The following is a 20,267-nucleotide window of genomic DNA, read 5'->3' on the forward strand; positions in this document are numbered from 1 at the left end:
CTTCATATCATATACTATCTGAGCTGAGACTTCCCTTTAGGTATCAGATACAACCTCTGCCCTCCAGATGTCTACGTCAGACTGAGTGGATAAACAAGTGAGTGCCCATTCAATAACAGCAATAAAATTATTTTAGGCTGGACATGTGAAATTACCATGTTTGGAAATCAGAAGTAGTTGAACATCAGCCATTTTGTATGGTTTAACTTAATATAAATCACCAAAATTCAGTGAGGGGCCAAATAGCCTAGAGACTGGGCTGAGAACCTGAAGATTGAGGCAAATTGTTTCCAACACATTCCCTAATGCCATATTCCACCCACAACATGGGTGCTTAAGTTGCTTCAGTCGTGTCTGACTCTTTGCAACCCCATAGACTGTAGCCTGCCATGCGCCTCTGTCCATGGGATTCTCCAGGCAAGAATACTGGAGTGGGTTGCCATGCCCTTTTCCAGGGGATCTTACTGACCCAGGGATCAAACCTGAGTCTCTTAAGTCTCCTGCATCGGCAGCTGATTCTTTACTACTTGTGCCACCTAGTAAAGATGGGTGAAGATATCTAAACATTAGAAATCAATTTTTCATGATTTTCCACACAAAATCCAACATTAAGTTTGTTCAAGAGATTGGACTTCCTTTGCTTTCTACTATTTTCATCAACATGAGCAAGTATAAAATTAGCCACAGGGAAAGAAATTTTAACAAAAAGGTTTCCAATATGTTGATTTTGAGGGGTTCAAAAGAGTACCTACTAGTGTTTACTTTTATACTCATCACTTTTCAATAAGAACACACAAGTGGTGCTGGGAAAACTGGTCAACCACCTGTAAAAGAATGAAACTAGAACACTTTCTAATACCGTACATAAAAATAAACTCAAAATGGATTAAAGATCTAAATGTAAGACCAGAAACTGTAAAACTCCTAGAGGAGAACATAGGCAAAACACTCTCCGACATAAATCACAGCAGGATCCTCTATGACCCACATCCCAGAATATTAGAAACAGAAGCAAAAATAAACAAATGGGACCTAATGAAACTTAAAAGCTTTTGCACAACAAAGGAAACTATAAGCAAGATGAAAAAACAGCCCTCAGATTGGGAGAAAATAATAGCAACAGACAAAGGATTAATCTCAAAAATATACAAGCAATTCCTCCAGCTCAACTCCAGAAAAATAAATGACCCAATCAAAAAATGGGTCAAAGAACTAAACAGACATTTCTCCAAGGAAGACATACAGATGGCTAACAAACACATGAAAAGATGCTCAACATCACTCATTATCAGAGAAATGCAAATCAAAACCACAATGAGGTACCATTACACACCAGTCAGGATGGCTGCTATCCAAAAGTCTACAAGCAATAAGTGCTGGAGAGGGTGTAGAGAAAAGGGAACCCTCTTACACTGTTGGTGGGAATGCAAACTAGTACAGCCACTACGGAAAACAGTGTGGAGATTTCTTAAAAAGCTGGAAATAGAACTGCCATATGACCCAGCAATCCCACTTCTGGGCATACACACCGAGGAAACCAGATCTGAAAGAGACACGTGCACCCCAATGTTCATCGCAGCACTGTTTATAATAGCCAGGACATGGAAGCAACCTAGATACCCATCAGCAGATGAATGGATAAGGAAGCTGTGGTACATATACACCATGGAATATTACTCAGCCATTAAAAAGAATTCATTTGAATCAGTTCTAATGAGATGGATGAAACTGGAGCCCATTATACAGAGCGAAGTAAGCCAGAAAGATAAAGACCATTACAGTATACTAACACATATATATGGAATTTAGAAAGATGGTAACGATAACCCTATATGCAAAACAGAAAAAGAGACTCAGATGTATAGAACAGACTTGTGGACTCTGTGGGTGAAGGTGAGGGTGGGATGTTTCAAGAGAACAGCATCGAAACATGTATATTATCTAGGGTGAAACAGATCACCAGCCCAGGTTGGATGCATGAGACAAGTGCTCGGGCCTGGCGCACTGGGAAGACCCAGAGGGATCGGGTGGAGAGGGAGGTGGGAGGGGGGACCGGGACGGGGAATACATGTAAATCCATGGCTAATTCATTTCAATGTATGACAAAAACCACTGCAATGTTGTAAAGTAATTAGCCTCCAACTAATAAAAATAAATGAAAAAAAAAAAAAAAAAAAAAGAACACAATATAGAAGAATTTATCAAGGCCTCAAGCTCATCTTCTTTTTCATGATAAACTTTCTATGTGAAGAGAATGTGACTGTTTCTGAAGAACTTTCCTGCGCTATCTTATTTAGGTTTCTAAAAACATCATGAAGTGAGGATTAGCATTCATACTTTACTGAAAAGGAAATGAATTGTTCTAGGGGCTTGCTTGGAGGGGAGGAAACCCAGTTCTGTTTTACAGCCTAACCTTTGGCTTCTGATAGAGACTCTGATTGGCTTCAGATTCTGACATGCAAGCACCTAATTAAGCACATACAAGATGCCAGGCCCTTGATTAGGGGGTTTTCCTTGTGGCAGTGTTCATCTTCTGGCAAACACTTGACCAGGAAGTCAAGCCTTTCTTTAAGTGTGCAAAGACTCAGGAGTCACGATATTCAGTTGCGTCAAAAGAATATAGTTGAGCTTTTAGAAAACATTCTCTGGAGAGAAGCTCTTCTCCATGTAGGCCCCTTCAATTGTTGTTCATATTAAAGAAGGAGAAACAAGAATGAGACTTGGGTCGTGTCACTTAAGTGTCCTTGTGTAGCCTCAAGTTGAAGAAACATTTCTGGGATTTTTTCAAACAAAGGATCCCAACCTCCAGGTTCCCTCTATGCTATGTGACTCAGATGAAGAAGCATTTCCTTGTCCACAAAAGCTAAGGACAATATAAAGTGGTGATATAGAGTTCTTTGTTAATAAAAGTGGCTTTTGAAGAGGCTTTTCCAGGTGAACACTTCACCATCATCACAAGTCTGTCTCACCCACTGCTCTAAAGATAAGCCTAGAATAAGGCCTGCCAAACAGTAGGAGTTAATGGATGAATGGAAACAAGCAAAGGAACAGCTTACAGAGACACGGGGTAACCAAGGCCAGTCCCTCCAAGACTGAGGAATATCTCAAAGAACAAAGATGCCACAGCCTCTCCTCACAACTGAAAGAAGTTAGTTGGCTAATACTAATTAGCTGAGGAATGCTATGCTTGTTATGCTCAAAAATGACATAATTAAAGATCTTTGCTTTATGCTATGAACTCTGGTTGATAATGTGACCGCTCTCTTATTCAAACTTAGGACCAGCTCTCAACTGTTGTATGGATTTGGAGAAATGTTTCTCCAATCAGCTACTGTCCAATTTCTGAACAAATATCAAAAACTCCTGTGGAGGAACATGGGTCTAAAGGCAGAATGACACATGTGAACAATTACTGTTGTTGTTTAGTCACTAAGTCATGTCTTTGTGAACTCATGGACTCTTGCCTGCCAGGCTCCTCTGTCCATGGGATTTCCCAGGCAAGAATACTGGAGTGGGTTGCCATTTCCTCCTCCAGAGGATCTTCCCAACCCAGGGCTCAAACTCATGTCTCTTATATCTCCTATCTCCTGCATCAGTAGGCAGGTTCTTTATCACTGAGCCACCAAGGAAGCCCTGTGAATGATTATAGCATTGCTCAAGTCTTTGGAAGAACTCCCATTCATAGGGTGGTCTGAAGACCACAAGACTCATTTTGCAACCCTGCTAAATTTAGCTGGAAACAGTAAGTACTGGAGAGGAGTTCCCTGTCTTTGTAGCTCAACACACCACTTGGCTTCAGAGAGAGCTGAGGCTGCTGATAGATTTGTCCTGACACTAATATTTTGGGAAAATCTTTCCTTCTGCAGGGCTCCAAATGTGGCTCAATGAGACTCAGTTTTTACCACCATTGATTTTTAAAATTTACATTTTTTGCTTTTGTTTTTAAGAGTTCAAAGCTCTTCCTGTGTTCCCCTTCTGGAACAGGAAAACTAGAACCCCTCTTAGTCAAGATGAAACTGGAACTATAAACTTAGTTCTCAGAATTAACAGGAAGGGTCAGCTTCAAACTAATAGCTGCCTCCGTGGTTTGGATCTCTGTATAAGTGGCACATCTTTAAAGAAAACAGGAGCACAATTAATGGCGGAGAATTATACACATGACTCCTAACCCCACCCCAAAGGTTCCTTCCCCTCTGTAGGCGTGTATTATTAGGCCGTCTGCTCTAATTTTGCAAAATGAAATACAAGACTCGTATTTTCCAGAAGCACTGGGATGTCAAAAGAAATTTAGAGTTTTCTGTAGATTGCAAATGAACCTTGAAGCACAGGTCTTTCTTTCGGTTAAGTATTATCATTAAGGATATGAGTTTTGTGAATAATATTGATCAAAGAATATTTAATTCATGCTTTTATTATTTCAGGGATTGATTCCTGGGATGCTTGTTTTCTTAGGTGCCCAATAATCTGTTCATTTGTTCACAATGCAATTGCAAGCTGGAGGACAAGAGCCCAAGCACTGAACCATGGCACACTCCCTCTGGTTTCTCTGTCACTGATTGCCACTTAAAATTTGGATTAACTTAGGTATGACATGATATGAATTTATGAAACATATTCCACTTTCTTCCTTCTCATGAAGTTCAAATATATTTTAGATTCTTCAACCAAAAATGGCTTTAAAGATATTTAACAAAAATGTAAAAAATTTTCTGACCCAAGTTATTCCATGTCACATAAACCTTTCCCAAATGTAGTCAGAGCTTAAAGGTTCCATACAATTTCTTAAATGTTATCCCCTTTACCTTTATAGATTGTCTGGGATGGACATTGCTGTTGCTGCTGATGCTAAGTCGCTTCAGTCGTGTCCGACTCTGTGCGACCCCATAGATGGCAGCCCACCAGGTTCCTAGTCTGTGCCAATTTAATCAAGACAAAACTGGAAAAGGCCAATGGATTTAGTTCCCTCTCTCACCACAATTTATTATAAAGACCCAACACATAGCTATATCCTCAGTCATAATTCCATTTTACTCACAAAGTGCTGAAAAGTTAGAATTTTCCAACCATTTCTGGTTTTAAAGTAATATATGTACATGTGGATGGTGAGAAATCTGCTGAGATAAAGCAAAGGAGTATGTTCTTGGACCTCTGTGTTTAGGTTCGAGTCTTTTCCCTTGGATGATTCCTCAAGCTACCAGTAAAATCAACTTGTTTTACTTTTCCTTTACAGTTGTAAATATTAGAGTGTGTATCTTTTTGCGGCTGTGACAGTCTGCCCCCTTCCCTTGCTGAATTGCCTCAGAATCAGTATTTCCCCAAGGACACAGGAAGACCTGAGGGAAACTAAAAAGCCAACTGAGTGTCTAAATAGAAAAAAATTTTAAATCCAAAGCACAGAAAGTCAAAGCAGTTTTTGTTTTACTAACCATTTTGGGGACAGAAAAGGCTTTTGAGTTCCAAACCTTTGGTTTAATTTGAAGGACAAATTCTATGAGGTTTACACTATAAACAGTAAAGTAGGGAATAACGTATGATTTCAGAGTTAGTGTTTCATCCCCAAAGGAGATCAATACAACAGAATTGATGGTGGTGGCAAGGCATGTTTGCGGGAGGTGTTTGGGGAGAGAACAATTCAGCAAATTATTGGTGCGGGTCAGGGAAAGGAGGAGGCCCACCCCCTGACCACTCCATTATGGGGTCAAATCCCAGTTGAGTGAGGGGGCATCTCTAAGCACAAACCTCCATCTTGCTTACTGAGTTGAGGGTTAGTGTAACCCAAGCATGGAAGTCAAGAGCATGCAAACACTAACAGAAGGCTCATGAATGGCTAGAAGCCCCTCCCTATTCCTTCCAAAGTCAGAAAGGAACAGCGATCCCAAACACCACCTATATTTAATAGCATGTAAAGAAAGATAAGTCCACAGAGACCAAGAAATAGGAGAGCACAAAGAAGCCAACGGAAAGCTCTCTTTCAAAAAGAAGATGATGCTCTTCAAAGCCAAGTGCGGTACAAAGATAAAGAAATGAGAATCTCCTTCACATTCAGAACAAATAGACTCTGGATGGCTTTACCTAGAGGGATTTCCATGAAGTGGTTGGAGTAGAATTTAAATCACAATGGGTTCAGGAGCATTAAGGAAGGGAAGAAATGGACCCAATAAATGTAGACAATCTTTTTAAGAAGTTTGGCTATAAAGGGGGGAGAAGAGGATGAGGACAGACAAAAGAGTATGTGGCAAAGACAAAGGTTTTGTCCTATTTTTTTTTTTTTTTTTTTGAGATGGGACAGGCTGAAGTCCCTCTACACTCTGATAAGAAAGATCCCTTAGACGTGAAAATCTTGAAGATATAGGAAATAGAGGAAATTGTACACACGTGGAGGAAAGAGAAGAGGAAAACCTCTTCTCTTCTAACCTGAGGAAAGGTAGGATGTATGAATACAAATGGGCAATTTTAATTAATATATATTAGAATACACAAGGATAAAAGGATAATTTGTCTGCTGAACTCTCTATGATTTGTGCTGACTGAGGTGAGAGATGGGAGGAAAGCGACCAACACCACAGAGACTAGTTGCCCCCCCATGAAGGGATGAGAGAAGACAGAAAGGAGTAAGAAGATGAGGTGAATTTGGGTGAAGCTGGGGAGAACAGAGGAAGAGAATAACTGACAGCTGCCATGAGGGGCCAGACTTTCAGGGGAAAGAGTGGTGAAAACAATTGTTAGAAAATCTAGCTATGTGTTCTGAGATCGGTTCTCCTCTTCATCTTGGTTAACTCCTTAACAGCCTTTCAGTAAAGACCTTCATTGTCTTCCAAGGCTTTCTGGGTCATGTTGCACTTTCACCATGCTGAACTGTCCTCAAAGCAATTGGCTTTACTCAAGGTTATGTAGGTAACAAGATTTGGTGGTAGGAAATTAAGATCTTGCATAGTAAGAGGTGAGACTGTCTGCTGAATGTGAGGTAGGGAAGTGGTTTGGTCAAAGATTGGGAGAAAGTAGAGAAGTTTTCACATCAGCATTGGGGAGAATGGCAGGAGCACATTAGGGAACCCTAAGAATCCCTGAGCTATACTGAGGGGTCCAGTTGAGATTGGAGGTCAAAACTTTACCATAGCAACCATCTGGACAGTGGTATGGTTTTCTCTGGCAGTGCTTAGCAGTATGGCTGGAAGCAGGAGAAAGCACTCAACTGGATTAAGCATTGGTATCCAGCCGTGTAAGTGTTAAGATTTTAACTTCCCAGTACTAAAAGGTTCATGTCTAAGTATCCAATACTATAATGCCTAACAAATAGGAATTGCTCAATAGATCTTTATTGACTGGATGAACAGGAAAACTGAAAATACTGGTAAGAAGGTGTTGAAATAACAGGCCAGGGTGTCCACAATTAATAGGGAAGGAAGTGAAGACAGGAGGGGGCTAAAAGGGAAAAAGTCAAGGGGACCAAGGGTTCCTAGGGGATTTCTCAGGTCTACCAGTCACATGGTAAGGCAATGGCACTCCACTGCAGTGCTCTTGCCTAGAAAATCCCATGGACGGAGGAGCCTGGTAGGCTGCAGTCCATGGGGTCACAAAGAGTCTGACATGACCGAACGACTTCACTTTCACTTTTTACTTTCATGCATTGGAGAAGGAAATGGCAACCCATTCCAGTGTTCTTGCCTGGAGAATCCCAGGGACGGCAGAGCCTGGTGGGCTCTCAGAGTCAGACACGACTGAAGCGACTTAGCAGCAACAACCAGTCACGTGAGCAGTATCACCACTCAAGAAACTTTGAGTCTTAAAGCACTCCCTAGCAGCTGATCCAAGAAGCTATTAGGCCCAGTATTGGCCTTTAGTTCTTACCAAGAGCAACAAGCACATCTTTATATTTTATCATCCCTCAGTATCCATGGGGGATTGGTTCCAGGACACTCCCAGCCTTCTGCAGATTCCAAATTGTGCAGATGCTTTAAATACTTTATATACAATGATGAAGTAGAACTAGCCTTCCAAATCTGCAGATAAGGAACCCGTATTGGAGGGTTGTGCATAGTCCTCTTTTCAATGTTCAAAACTCCCTTAATACAGTAGAAACTAACACAACACTATAAAGCAACTATGTGCCAATAAAAACTAATTTAAAAAGAAAAAAATTCCCCTGCATGTAATATCTTTCTCATTTATTCTTTAAACCTGCTGTTGCTCTTTGTTTATGAACTTTTGCCCTAGCTACCGTAGGTTTCTTTCTTTCTCCTTTATCTCTCATCCTCATTCATTTTCCATTTTCAATTGATAAAAATAATCCAGGCCATAGCAGATATCATTAAAGATGAAATTCATGATATGTCTGCAATGAAGACAAGGAAATCCTTACATTTCAAAACTAAAGAAGTCTCTTACAGTCAGTGAAAATGGATACATTTAAAAATAGTCACAGCCCATACCTTCTTATAATCAAACTGCATTTTCCCAAGTACTTGCATTCAAAACATTTTCCATTCTTAGAATATTGGTTATATTTTAATTATTAACATAAGCCTTTCTTCTATTAATATTTTACTGCAACTGTACACGATTTCTACAGTAGGATGAGTTGGGTGGACTTTTGAAAAGTAGCCCAAAGATGTTTACAGTAGTGTTCTGATGAAGGATTTGAAAAGGAACTTTTGGACTACAACCTATTTGCTGGGGTTTGGCATAGTCTTGATTCCTGCTTGAATTTCCTGAAAAATCACAATAAGTTATTTCAGGGAAAACAGTTGCCAAACTTTCTGACAAGTCACAATGAATGGTTAAATTCTGAAAGGTCAACCAGCCATCTTCTGGCTCCCATCTCCTCTTTAAAACCAAGCTATTTTGAGAATTTCCATTCCTCATGCTCTTTTTCTTCCCAACCCTGACACTATTTGTATCCCCTCAGTGGCATTTTTTCTTTTTTTTGACTCAGGAAAACTTAAATAAGTTCCAAGATTGCAGAAGAGCCTTATTATTTGATGATTGTGGGTCTTGTCTGGGAAAAACTCCAAACATAGATTTGCCATTTTAAGCAATTCCTTTGAATTCTCACTCTATTGTCAGCAATAGTTCGGTATTATTGGTTTATTATTGATTTTTTTCCTTCCATTTACATAAGTTAACTAGGCACTCCAATTTTCTCTTCTCTCTTATGTTTTCTTAGTTTTTAAATCCTTGAATGACTATATTGTTTTAGCTTTTTGAGTTTTGGAGAACACACACACAATACCTTGCCATTATCACAAACCCATAATCTTTTCCCCTTCAGCATCATGACTATTTCTTCTTTATAATCTTCCTTCTTTCTCTTTACCCTACTTTAATATAATCAGCTGCCACATTCTGTCAATTTTCCCTTTAAAGTATATTTTAGGTTAATCTTTTTCTCTGACTTCCCACTGGCACTATCCTCTCACAGGTCATTGAAGGTTCTTTTACACTCTCCCAGCCAGCTTTCCTGAACCCTCCTCCCCTCTCCACACCCATCCCCACGCCCCACCACACACTCAGTCCATATGGTCCATTATCCTGCTTAAAATATCCTGTGAGGGCAGGAAAGCACCTCCTATGCATTTAGGCACACCTCTTAATTTTCACAGTCCTGCATAATAAATGTGACTTTCCTCAGTGTTATAAATGAGGAAGCTGACTTGCCCAAAGGTTAAGCAGCTTGTCCCAAATCACCCAACTTGTGAGTGTTCCAGTCACTGGCCCTTAAATTTGAAGAGGGAAGAGTTGTCTGTGTTGTAACAGAAAAATAAAGCATTAGCAGAATGGAGATTTGATATTTACTCTCTTTAAAGTCAAGGAGTCAGACATACGTACAATTATTACCACATCAATGACTGTCAAGAGATGGGGTTTACACCAGACAAGTAGAAATCAGAGAGCCTGCTCTCAAAGAATTTATAATCTAACTGGTCAGAGTATGCATCTAGTACATGCTAGATATACAGCACATGCTAAATAAATACTTGCTCAAGCCAGGACCAAGGAATGGAAAGAATTTGCTAGTCTCTTTCTGGCTTGTCATAGGATGCTTCTTAATATAAAGGGCTCTGACACTTCCTCCTAACCCAGTCCCAAAGAATATCAGAACAATACACTGTTGGGGAAAAAAAAAAAAAAAAAGATGTGGAGATTACTGGGCTGCCTTCCAGCCACAGACCTATTTATTTTTCCCTAACAACAAGATAACTATTGCTGGATATTATTATGGGATTTTTTCCATATGTCATTTAGTTAGGACAGTGACAACCCATTGCAGCCTTTTAAAGTGCTCTGGTCTTCTGCCAGCTTACCTCGCTGTACAATTTTATCCTTGGTTTTTATTTTTATGATTATTCAAACTTCCCATTGCCTTACCAATCCTTCATTTGACCACTGCGGCTGTGGACTACATACCTCAACAAAGACCCCTTGGAAAGGGTTTTTTTCACTTGTGGTGGGCTCCTTTGAAACAAGTTCTTGCTACATTCAACATTTTGGCAAACAAGGACAAGTTCAAGGAAATTGGAGGCCGAACTAGACAGAGCACTGGGTGCAGCTGCTGGCCCAGCTGTGCAATGATTCTCAACTGGTCCATTACCTCCAAACTCAACTATTCAGCACAGCCTTCCCTAGTCCAGCTCTCCTGTTGGTCTAATATATTTGGCAACAGCCATTATTTCAGAAATGAATGCTCGTGTGTATTTATAGCAAATCGCGTGCCTGCTCTATCAACAATTAAAGAGATTAGGATTCAGTAGACATATTCCTCTAATTAGGACAAGATGGAAGATACAGCATACGGAATGCTGCAGTTTGGTCAAGGTTTATCCTTTCCTAACAAGACTGCCATGCTCTCTCTCATCACCCAAACAGCCCCTCACTCCCATGGCCACCTCACTCCCTGCAAGACATGCACTGTGTCTGTCCCACAGAATTTTCAGGCAGGGGATTCTGTTTGCAACTGACATTTCCAGTTTCCCCTTCCTCCCTCCTTCAAACCACACCGGAGGCTTGAATGAACTGTTTCTAGGCTTGTTTTGAAAATAATGTGGACAGCACCATGTGGCCGCTAAGTTCACTCAGTTACACCGTTTCCCTGGAGCTTTGATGGATGTTATAAGCTCACGCTTATGTGGTCTCTCTTCTGAACAAAAGCCCGAACTCAGTGTCTGGGCCATAAATTCCATCTTGCCTCACTCTTGCCCATGCATTATTTAAGCAATCTTCTCGGTGAAGCCGGCATGAGAATTTCCCTCTGAGTAACAATCAGTGAGTGCCTTCCGCGCTGTTCTAACGGGAAATGTAGGCTATCTGAGAGAGTTCCACCCATTCACAGTCTTGATAATGAAATATGATAATCTAATTTGGTAAAAATAAACTGTGAAATCAGAGATTTGAGGCAAAAACTTTAAAGATGCAATTCAGACGAGCAATCAATGCTTATTCAGTTTCTGTACTATCTCAGCTTTCTCCCTGTGCAGATGCTTAAGTGATGCTAAATTAAATAATTGACAAATTTTTAAAACTGCTGGAAATTACCATCTGTACTTAATTTTGGAATATAAAAAGGTCCATAGAAAACACCCTTTATGATTATTTTGTCTAATAACAGATATGAAACAATACAAACATCCCAGTCATAAAAATATAATGCGTTTCGAGCAGTCTGGTTTACATATTCAAACAGTTTTTCAAAACAAAAGACCATAGGAGGAGTGAAAAGCTGGGTTACCAATCTGTTTTTTCAAATGAATGGCAAAAGAACTGAGTTTTCAGTTTAAAATCTATCCCTCTAGCCCTCACCTCCCCACAAAACCAAAACCAAAACCCCAAAAACTCACCCACAGGCTTCCTATAGACAGTAAAGATCACATCACTTTTTCACATTTCTCTTCTGGATAAACCCTGGGCTAAACTGTTCTCTGTTAAGAACTTTATTAGGTTGGTATTCCATTTATACAAAATGAAATCTAGGACTGTAAATAAACATGCTTGAGGCTTCCATGAAAACAGAGAAAGAGAAACAAGCTCCCTGCGTGGGAACACACTGGCAAATACGTGGATAAAACAAGCTGAAACTTACACCAGACTCTCCTCCCAGGTCCAGCTCGGCAGGAGCCCCTAAAGGTACATTCTAGATTTTTTTAATCCATGTTCTGCTCTTCTCACTGAGGGGACTACTCAGGCACATGGTCAAGTTGCAATCAGCTTCTCCCTCAGTGATGTATGAGAGCTGGGCTGATTTATCTCGTCTTTCTGCAGCATATTAGCACTAATGTTCCTGCGTCTGCATCCTACCTTTCTTTAGCCGTAGCCCGGGCTTTATCATTGGTAATCTAAATTAAAGAGCCAGTGAACAGAAAAGGGTTGCTGTCCCCCACCCCTCCCTGTTTTCCATGAAACAACTGCCAGGCAGTCATTCCCGGACAAGGATTCCACTGTTTATTCTATGGAGCCTCCTCTTCAGCATCCCTTAGTTCAGAGGTTTACTTATGACTTATTCTCTAAAACGGGGCAGATGGCCTCAGGAATTACTAGAGAAAGCTGTCATGTGCCGGTTTTTCAGTCTAGAATACAGAACTGACACTATTTACAACAACAGAGTAACTTGATCCTCCACTTACTGCCCGAGGTGCAGCACAACTTTCGGTGACTTTTTTTTTTCCCCTGAGAAATCTCTTCCTTTCCCCACTGATGTTTATTTTATACATGCTTCCATGTTCAATTTACTGTGGAATATGAGTGCTATGATTTAGCAAGTTGAACACAAGCAGCATAAAGTCCTATAAAAAATGGAGGGGAAAAAAATCAAACAAATTATTAACCTTGTTATAACTTTCTATCAACAAACTAGCTGAAGCAGGAGCAAAACAGCTCTATTTAATTCAGGAGTTGTCAGTTCCTGTTAGATACATTTAAAATTTTCTCCAGTTCCACAAATGTTTGGGAAGAGGAAACATATCAATAAATTTTCATAAGAAAGTTTTTGATCTCTTGAAAAAAATAAAAAAGAAAGTTTTTGATCTCTTGAAAATGTTGCCATCTCAGCAGCACCTCAATGCTTTTAACTCAGGTTTCCAACAATTACTGGAATACTACTAGCTTTGTGTTCACATTTGAAACAACAAAACTTTAACAGCTGTTGGGCAGCAGCATTTGTGGGTAACTATAGTAAGTTTCATCTTTATTTTTGTGTATTTTGTTAAAGCATTGTTTTAATAATTTTAAACATGTATACTGCATTTTTAATTTTGCTTTTGAAAATTAATAAACTATGACACAGACATATAATATAGACTTGCCACTTTTCATAGATTTAGAATATTAAATCCTCTAGTTCCTTGATATTTGCATTGCTTCGATTTTTCATTATTAAAACTATGTCTGCTGTCAGAAATGCAAAATACTCACATTCCGGGCCCTTGTGTTCCCTCCAACCCCTGCAAAAAAAAAACTTAATCTCAAACTTTCTGCTTCCCAGCTCTTCTCAGAATTTCAGTCAAGACAGCACACTCAGTAGGGTTCCTTGAAGACTATCCAGAGTATCAGTTTTAGATTGTATCTCTGGGTTAAAATTTTCACATTTATATCAATTTCTACCCTCTAGAACTTGTTTATACTGAACTGCTCCACAAACATCCAGGGTAATTATTTAAAATTTTAGATTTGGGCTTGTCACTCAGTTGTTTAAAACTCTGCACAGCTTCCCGTTATTCTTAGGATGAAAGCCAAAATCTTTATCACGGCCTTCAAGGACTCAGTTTTATTTCAGTCAGAAGATAAGCCCACCTTCCCAGAACTGACTGGCTGGGATTCAGAACCATCAATCAATCAAGTATTGAACCCCTGCTCTTTACTGGCCAGTCAGCTCTGAACGTGGTATCCGAGCACCGGTATGGGATGCTGAGAGAATTCCAAAAGCAAACATATAGGCCTTTTCTTTTAGTTTGAAAGTAACATACATGAATAAGATCTCATTAGTTCACATGTCAGCTTATAAACTATGACAAAATCAATATGAAGCAAGTCAGACTCAAAAATGCAAAATGAAGATAAAATCAAGAGTAAAAAGAATAAGATGAAATTAAATGTTGAATGAATGTTAACTGAAACTGACTTAGGCTAGAGGAGAAAAGGGGAAACAATTAAGAAGAAATTCCCAAATAAGTGTTGCTCAAGCTTGGTATTCTTACGCTTCCAAGGTCTGTGGCTCACATGAGCTAAATTAGACTTACATTTTTTAAAATCAACTACGCCATGACCATGCTTATGAGATTCTTCCTAGTTATTCCTAGATTTTCATTACATTACTGTTGATATTGCTGCTGCTGCTGCTAAGTCACTTCAGTCGTGTCCAACTCTGTGCAACCCATAGACGGCAGCCCACCAGGCTACCCTGTCCCTGGGATTCTCCAGGCAAGAACACTGGAGTGGGTTGCCATTTCCTTCTCCAATGCATGGAAGTGAAAAGTGAAAGTGAAGTCGGCCAGTCGTGTCCAACTCTTAGTGACCCCATGGACTGCAGCCTACCAGGCTCCTCTGTCCGTGGGATTTACCAGGCAAGAGTACTGGAGTGGGGTGCCATTGCCTTCTTTGACTGTTGATATTACTCTCCTTCAAAAGTTCTCTTTATTTTAGTTACCAAAACTATATGATAAACTTCACTTTCTAAGTAAGATGGCCAAGGAGCCCAACAACACAGAACCTTGAAAATATGGGCTTTTTCATAACCTGAAGATCTACTTTGCAGTTAACCAAGAGCAACATGATCCTTTCATGCAACTTGTATGTAAGTTCATACATAAAATAATGTAAAGTCCCAAAGACATATGAAGCATCCACTAACGAAACCTTGACATAGTCCAATGTGTTAGGAATTGACACTACAAGGCCCCATGAATCCCACAATATGTCCTATGCTTCTCGCCACTGTTCAAATAAATTATACTATTAAAACCTCCCCTTGAAAGAAATTCTAAGACTCTGAAACCAAACTACTGTGTTCAACTCACAGCTCTGCCATTTACCAGCTGTATGATCTTAGGTAAGATACTTAAACTTATTGTAGCATGGGTGTGTTAAATTCTGAGAGTTCTGCTTCTGGTCATGAATGTAACACCTTCTCAGTTTATAATAATTATAAACTCCAAATAAACTATTAAAAATAACAACTATTTGAAGGCACTGGAGAGTGACCACGAGCAGGCAGAAACTCATGGGAAGTTGACACTTGAAAGAATGGTTCTCCATAAACTACCCATTTTTTAAAAACTGCTTTACAACTAAGGGCAGGCCCAATTGGTCAGTTCTGCAGGGTGGCTATATCTCAGGTAGGAATTTGCCATCTTACTGGTTGAGGAATCAGAGGATAGAGTTCAGAGAGAAGACAGAAGCTGACAAAATGAAGGAGGAAATACAGAAAGAAAGGAAGCTTCAAATTCAATATATAAAATCTGATAACATTTACAGCTGATGCCAAAACTATACATATGTGGAACAGATTTCAAGCAGCCCAACTAAGGTGAAAATAGCTAACCAGATTCTGCTGCTGTCTGTCACAGGGAAGACATATTTGAAATTTGGAATTCAAGTTCCATTAAGTTAATTACCTGTTAAAATAAAAAAGTTCATACTCTTGATGAGCATATAGCCAAATTCAGAAGCTCTATAACATTCCACTCACAATGTCCACAATACATTCCAAAATTACTAATTAGGCAAAGAATCAGAAAAATGTAACCCATCCTCAAAAGAAATGGTAATTCATAGAGACCAACTCTGAGATGATGAAGATATTGGAATCAGCAAACAGAGTTTAAATCTGTTATTATAACTGTGCTAAAGAATATTTTTAAATTCACAGCAGAGAAGAGTACAAAAAAAAGAACCAATTTGGAAACTTGATAGCTAAAGGATACAATATCTGAAAAAAGTTTCACTGGATAGACCTAATAAACAGAGGAAAGTAATAAGTATCAGTGAACTTGAAGACAGAAAAATATAGATTATCCAATATGAAGAGAAAAAAAAAAACTTTAAAAATGAACAAAACCTCACATTCTAACTGAAATTCCAGAGAAATTGGCAAGGAAAGAATGGGAAAGAAAAAAAATTTTGAAGAAATAATCCAATTTTGCCAAGATTTGGTTTAAAAAACAACGTAAGTTTGCAAATTCAAAAATTCTTGTAATCTGCAAATAGAATAAAAAAAAAACACAGTAAAAAATCATGCCAAGGGACATCATATTCAAACTGCTAAGATCCAAAGATAAAGAGAAAATTTTGAAAGCAACCTGGGGAAAACGGCATGAACAGGAGAAAACAATACTAATTTTTCATCACAAGTAATGGAGGCTAGCAGATAATGTAGTGAAACCTTTAAAGCACCAACAGGAAAAAAACAACTGTCAAGCTAGAATTCTATATCGGGCAAAAAATTCTTAGACAATGAAGGCTTCCATTGTTTGCAGATAACACAATAAATTGTTTCTAGCCGTGTCTGATTGCTTGTGACCCTTTGTAGCCCATCAGGCTCCTCTGTCCACGGGATTTCCCAGGCAAGAATACTGGAATGGGTTGCCATTTCCTCCTCAGGGGATCTTCCTGAACCAGGGTTCTTCCTGATCCAGGGATCGAACCCGTCTCCTGCATCTCCTGCACCGCAGGCAGATTCTTTACCTGCTGAGCTACCAGGGAAGCCCTCATAGAAAAACTGTAAGAAATCTAAAATTGGTTAATAGTACCTATCTCATATAGTTGTTATAAGAATCAAATGAATTTAAATTTTAAACTCAGAACTATGCCTGACACCTAGTAAGCACTATATATGCATTAAAAACAAAAACATACATCTAAATATAAAATCTGAGGGTGTTATATATTAGCTTATTGACAACAAGTACAGATTTATTTGTCAGAATAGCTAAAAGAGAGGTTACTTTAAGGAATAAGATTATCTTTGGTCAGTGGCCCAGGTTATGAAAATGTTAGTCACTCAGTCCTGTCCGACTTTTTGCGACCTCATGGACTGTAGCCCACCAGGCTTCTCGTCCATAGAATTCTCCAGGCAAGAATACTGGAGTGGGTTGCCATTTCTTTCTCCAAGGTTATGTAAAGGGTTCAGGGCAAATAATACTTGGGAGACCTAGAGAATGGTCAGTTCTGGCATTCCTAAAATAGGAAGATGAAGTTTGTTATGGAGGTCAAACTGTTTGTTACAGTTTGTTACAGAGAGTCAGTTTGTTACTGTCCATAGAGTTACAGTTTTATATGTGATCTATTATGTGTATAAAATTATATAAACTAATCCAGTTGTGTCTAATGAGCAAATAACTTGCTGTGACCTATGTAAGTACTCTCCTGGCAGAATATCTATGAAAGACATGAAGTGAAAAAAAGGCAGCTTGTGTAATAGTATATTTACACTATAACTTAATTTTCAATGTAAAAAAGATATGCAAATATGATAACTGCATTGCAATGTACATAGAAAAATTTCTGGAAATACCCAAATAAAAGTGTTAATTAGTAGTAGAGAGCCCTAGACAGTGGGAGCAGCAAGGACTTTAATTTTTTACTTAATATCTTTGGCATAGTTTGAATTTTTTAAAATATTGATATTTTTACTTTGTAATTAACAAAATAAATCCCTTACAGAATCAAAAAATACATCAACACTTAAAAGTCACAATGCTTAGAGTATTTGTTTCCTAAGTCAAGTAAGATGAAAAGGATGCTTCCTTTGTGTTCTTTAAACAAAGCTAGTTTTATTTTAGACATCGAGAGCATATTCTAGATGTTTTTGCCCCTAAAATCCCTCCCAGCATCCCACTTGGTGGGGATGAATTAAAAACTCCGGTCAGGTCAAAGTTTCAGTCTGTCTTCATGTGTAGGTTCATCAGAACAGAGAGCATGACGGTCCTGATGCCCCTGCAAGCCCACTTCACCCTAATTCACGCTTTCTGACTTCTGAACCAGTCCAGGAACTGCTTTCCCCTACTCCTATCCCTGAATGCATGGAGATAACGGAGACGAATCCAGATCAGAGACAACCCCTCACCACAAGAGGCACAGAATTTTAAGTAGAATGACCTTAGAAAATGTTTAATTCATCCACAGACAACGAACCACTCTCCAGGTAAGGAAACAGAAGTCTACAGACATAACTTGCTCAAGATCTCAGGGTTACTAAGTGAATACAGCAGGTCTCTTGAGCCCCAGGGTAGCATCCTTTTTACGATGATGGAGAAGGGTCTAAAAGGTCCTATTGGTGCTGGACCAGGGGCTGTGCCTTCATAAACAGAGTATATACTAGGATGTAGGTTGACCAGGAGCGGAAGAGAGTCATCTTCCTGCCTTTATCACAGGCCTTCAAACTGGACTGCAAACCCCCGAAAGTGACTCTGTTATTCATTTACTCTCATTACTAGTGTTCAATAAGATGCATATACACTTTCTCTACAAATAATCCATTAGTACAGAAGAGGGAAGGTTTCCTATTTGAGATGTGCTTTCTGGCCACATCATTCAGAGATGCTTTTATTATATAACTAACACTAATGAAGGTCTCTTGTTAGAATGTTTCCCACATTTTGGTCAGGCAATAGGAAACCTGGAAAAATTTAAACTAAAGCAATGTGTACTATTATGATCTATCATATTGGTTTTTTTTTTTTCCTCTATAGTGGGAGCTATAAATCAGTTTCTAAAGTTTAAGAGGTAAACCAATGATTAGGTTCTGGAATTACTTAGAATCAATAAACCTGAGACTGATTTAATCACATTGCCTTACAAACCTGTCCAGAACCATAAAAGAAAAACTCCCAAAGAACAGTCATGAGAGCACTCATGGCTTTTACATACATTAAAATCCGTATGTACAATCTAAAATAATGGATAGGCTATAAGAAATCTTTTTTACTATTTATCAAGACAAGTTCTCTAAAACCTCTCCTAGAGGTGGTTATTTATTAACATTGATTTCTGGCTATAATAATCACAGAATAATAAAACTGTTGCCTGGATTAAACATCACATTTTTCCAGTAATAGCAGACAAGCTTTCCAACAAATTATTTTAAGTTCCTCAAATACATTAGAAATACGATTCCTTTACGTATACCCTCACATCTGCAGGAATACATCTTGGGATTAAGGAGATGAACACCTATGTGCATTGTAAGAAGCTAAATGAGGATACATAAGTAGCAGCCCCTGGCTAGACATGAATGCTACCCACATTTATTATATTGCCACCTGCCCCCCTCCCAGACACTTCATTACTAATGATTTTCCAACACAAAAGCTTTTAAAAACTTTGATCTTTTGTGAAAATTCAGTAGGATAATAAAAACCTTCCAGCTGAACAGACAGACCAGGGCAGAAAGATCATCTCCTTAGCATTTGCCACAGAAAGTGTCATCTGCCCTGACTCCACCCTGGTGTTTCATTAAAGTGGTGTCATTCAAAATATGCAAATGACAGTAATAATTTGAACAAACAAATGAATTAGGTGAGCCTCTATAGGCAATTTACTTGGGGTAATTAAGAATGCTAAGTCAAACAAATTATTATTTTAAATGGCAACTAAGCTTTAATTAAACTTGATTTCTATACTAAAATGAAACTACTAACCCAACAGAAGGCATCCTGTGTGAATTAAAAGGCAAAGTGCCAAGAAGGGAAAAAAAAACTGATGTACACTCTGCTTTTTTGATTCACCAGATTAGGACCATGTATTCTCATTGGAACGAGCTCACAGAGAAGTATTTCTGTGCATGAATTTAGTATTGACATAATGCATTTGGGGTGCCTCAAGCACTAATGTATTTTAAATGGTAAGGATGCTAAGCAAAATTAGAACCAACCCAAACCTACGGTAATTTCTCTCCAACTAGCATCTCAAATTTTTTCTGCCATTAAGAAAGGGAAGCCAGCAGACTGTAGCCCACAGGGATTAAGGGTCCTTCCTAGGGGCTAGGGGAACATGGCGACCCATAGCAGAGCCCCACAGCTATGCTAGGCACCAACCAAACATACATGTGTATGATGGAGCAATCCAATGGGCCCCAATCAATAAACATGAAAAGAAAGGCACCCAGAGAGGGAGGAAAATCTTCAGAACTATCCTGAGATGGACAAGACTAAAACACGATCCTATTAAAGTAGACTACACTTGTGGATTTGCTCCTACAGAACAATGTAGTAAGTACAGACTGTTATGAAAGCTTCAAGTCTTCTCTGAGACTAGACATAAGTACATCACATCTCTAATGCTTT

At 39.0% G+C, this 20,267-nt stretch overlaps 1 protein-coding gene across 6 annotated transcripts in view; it reads right to left on the minus strand.

Moving 5' to 3' along the window:
- The window catches only part of RAPGEF4 (Rap guanine nucleotide exchange factor 4), a 316,724-nt gene that overhangs the window by 187,638 nt on the left and 108,819 nt on the right, over positions 1-20,267 (minus strand). Inside the window, exon 1 of one of the 6 annotated variants that reach the window (XM_020896338.2) lies at positions 12,074-12,093. The exons of the other annotated variants lie outside the window; for them this stretch is intronic. The gene's annotated coding sequence lies outside the window, so the exon portion shown is untranslated. Of the gene's footprint in view, positions 1-12,073; positions 12,094-20,267 lie in introns of those variants that run through there. 6 annotated transcript variants of the gene reach the window in all.

Source organism: Odocoileus virginianus, chromosome 13, assembly GCF_023699985.2.
Source record: "Odocoileus virginianus isolate 20LAN1187 ecotype Illinois chromosome 13, Ovbor_1.2, whole genome shotgun sequence".
Lineage (NCBI taxonomy): Eukaryota > Metazoa > Chordata > Mammalia > Artiodactyla > Cervidae > Odocoileus > Odocoileus virginianus.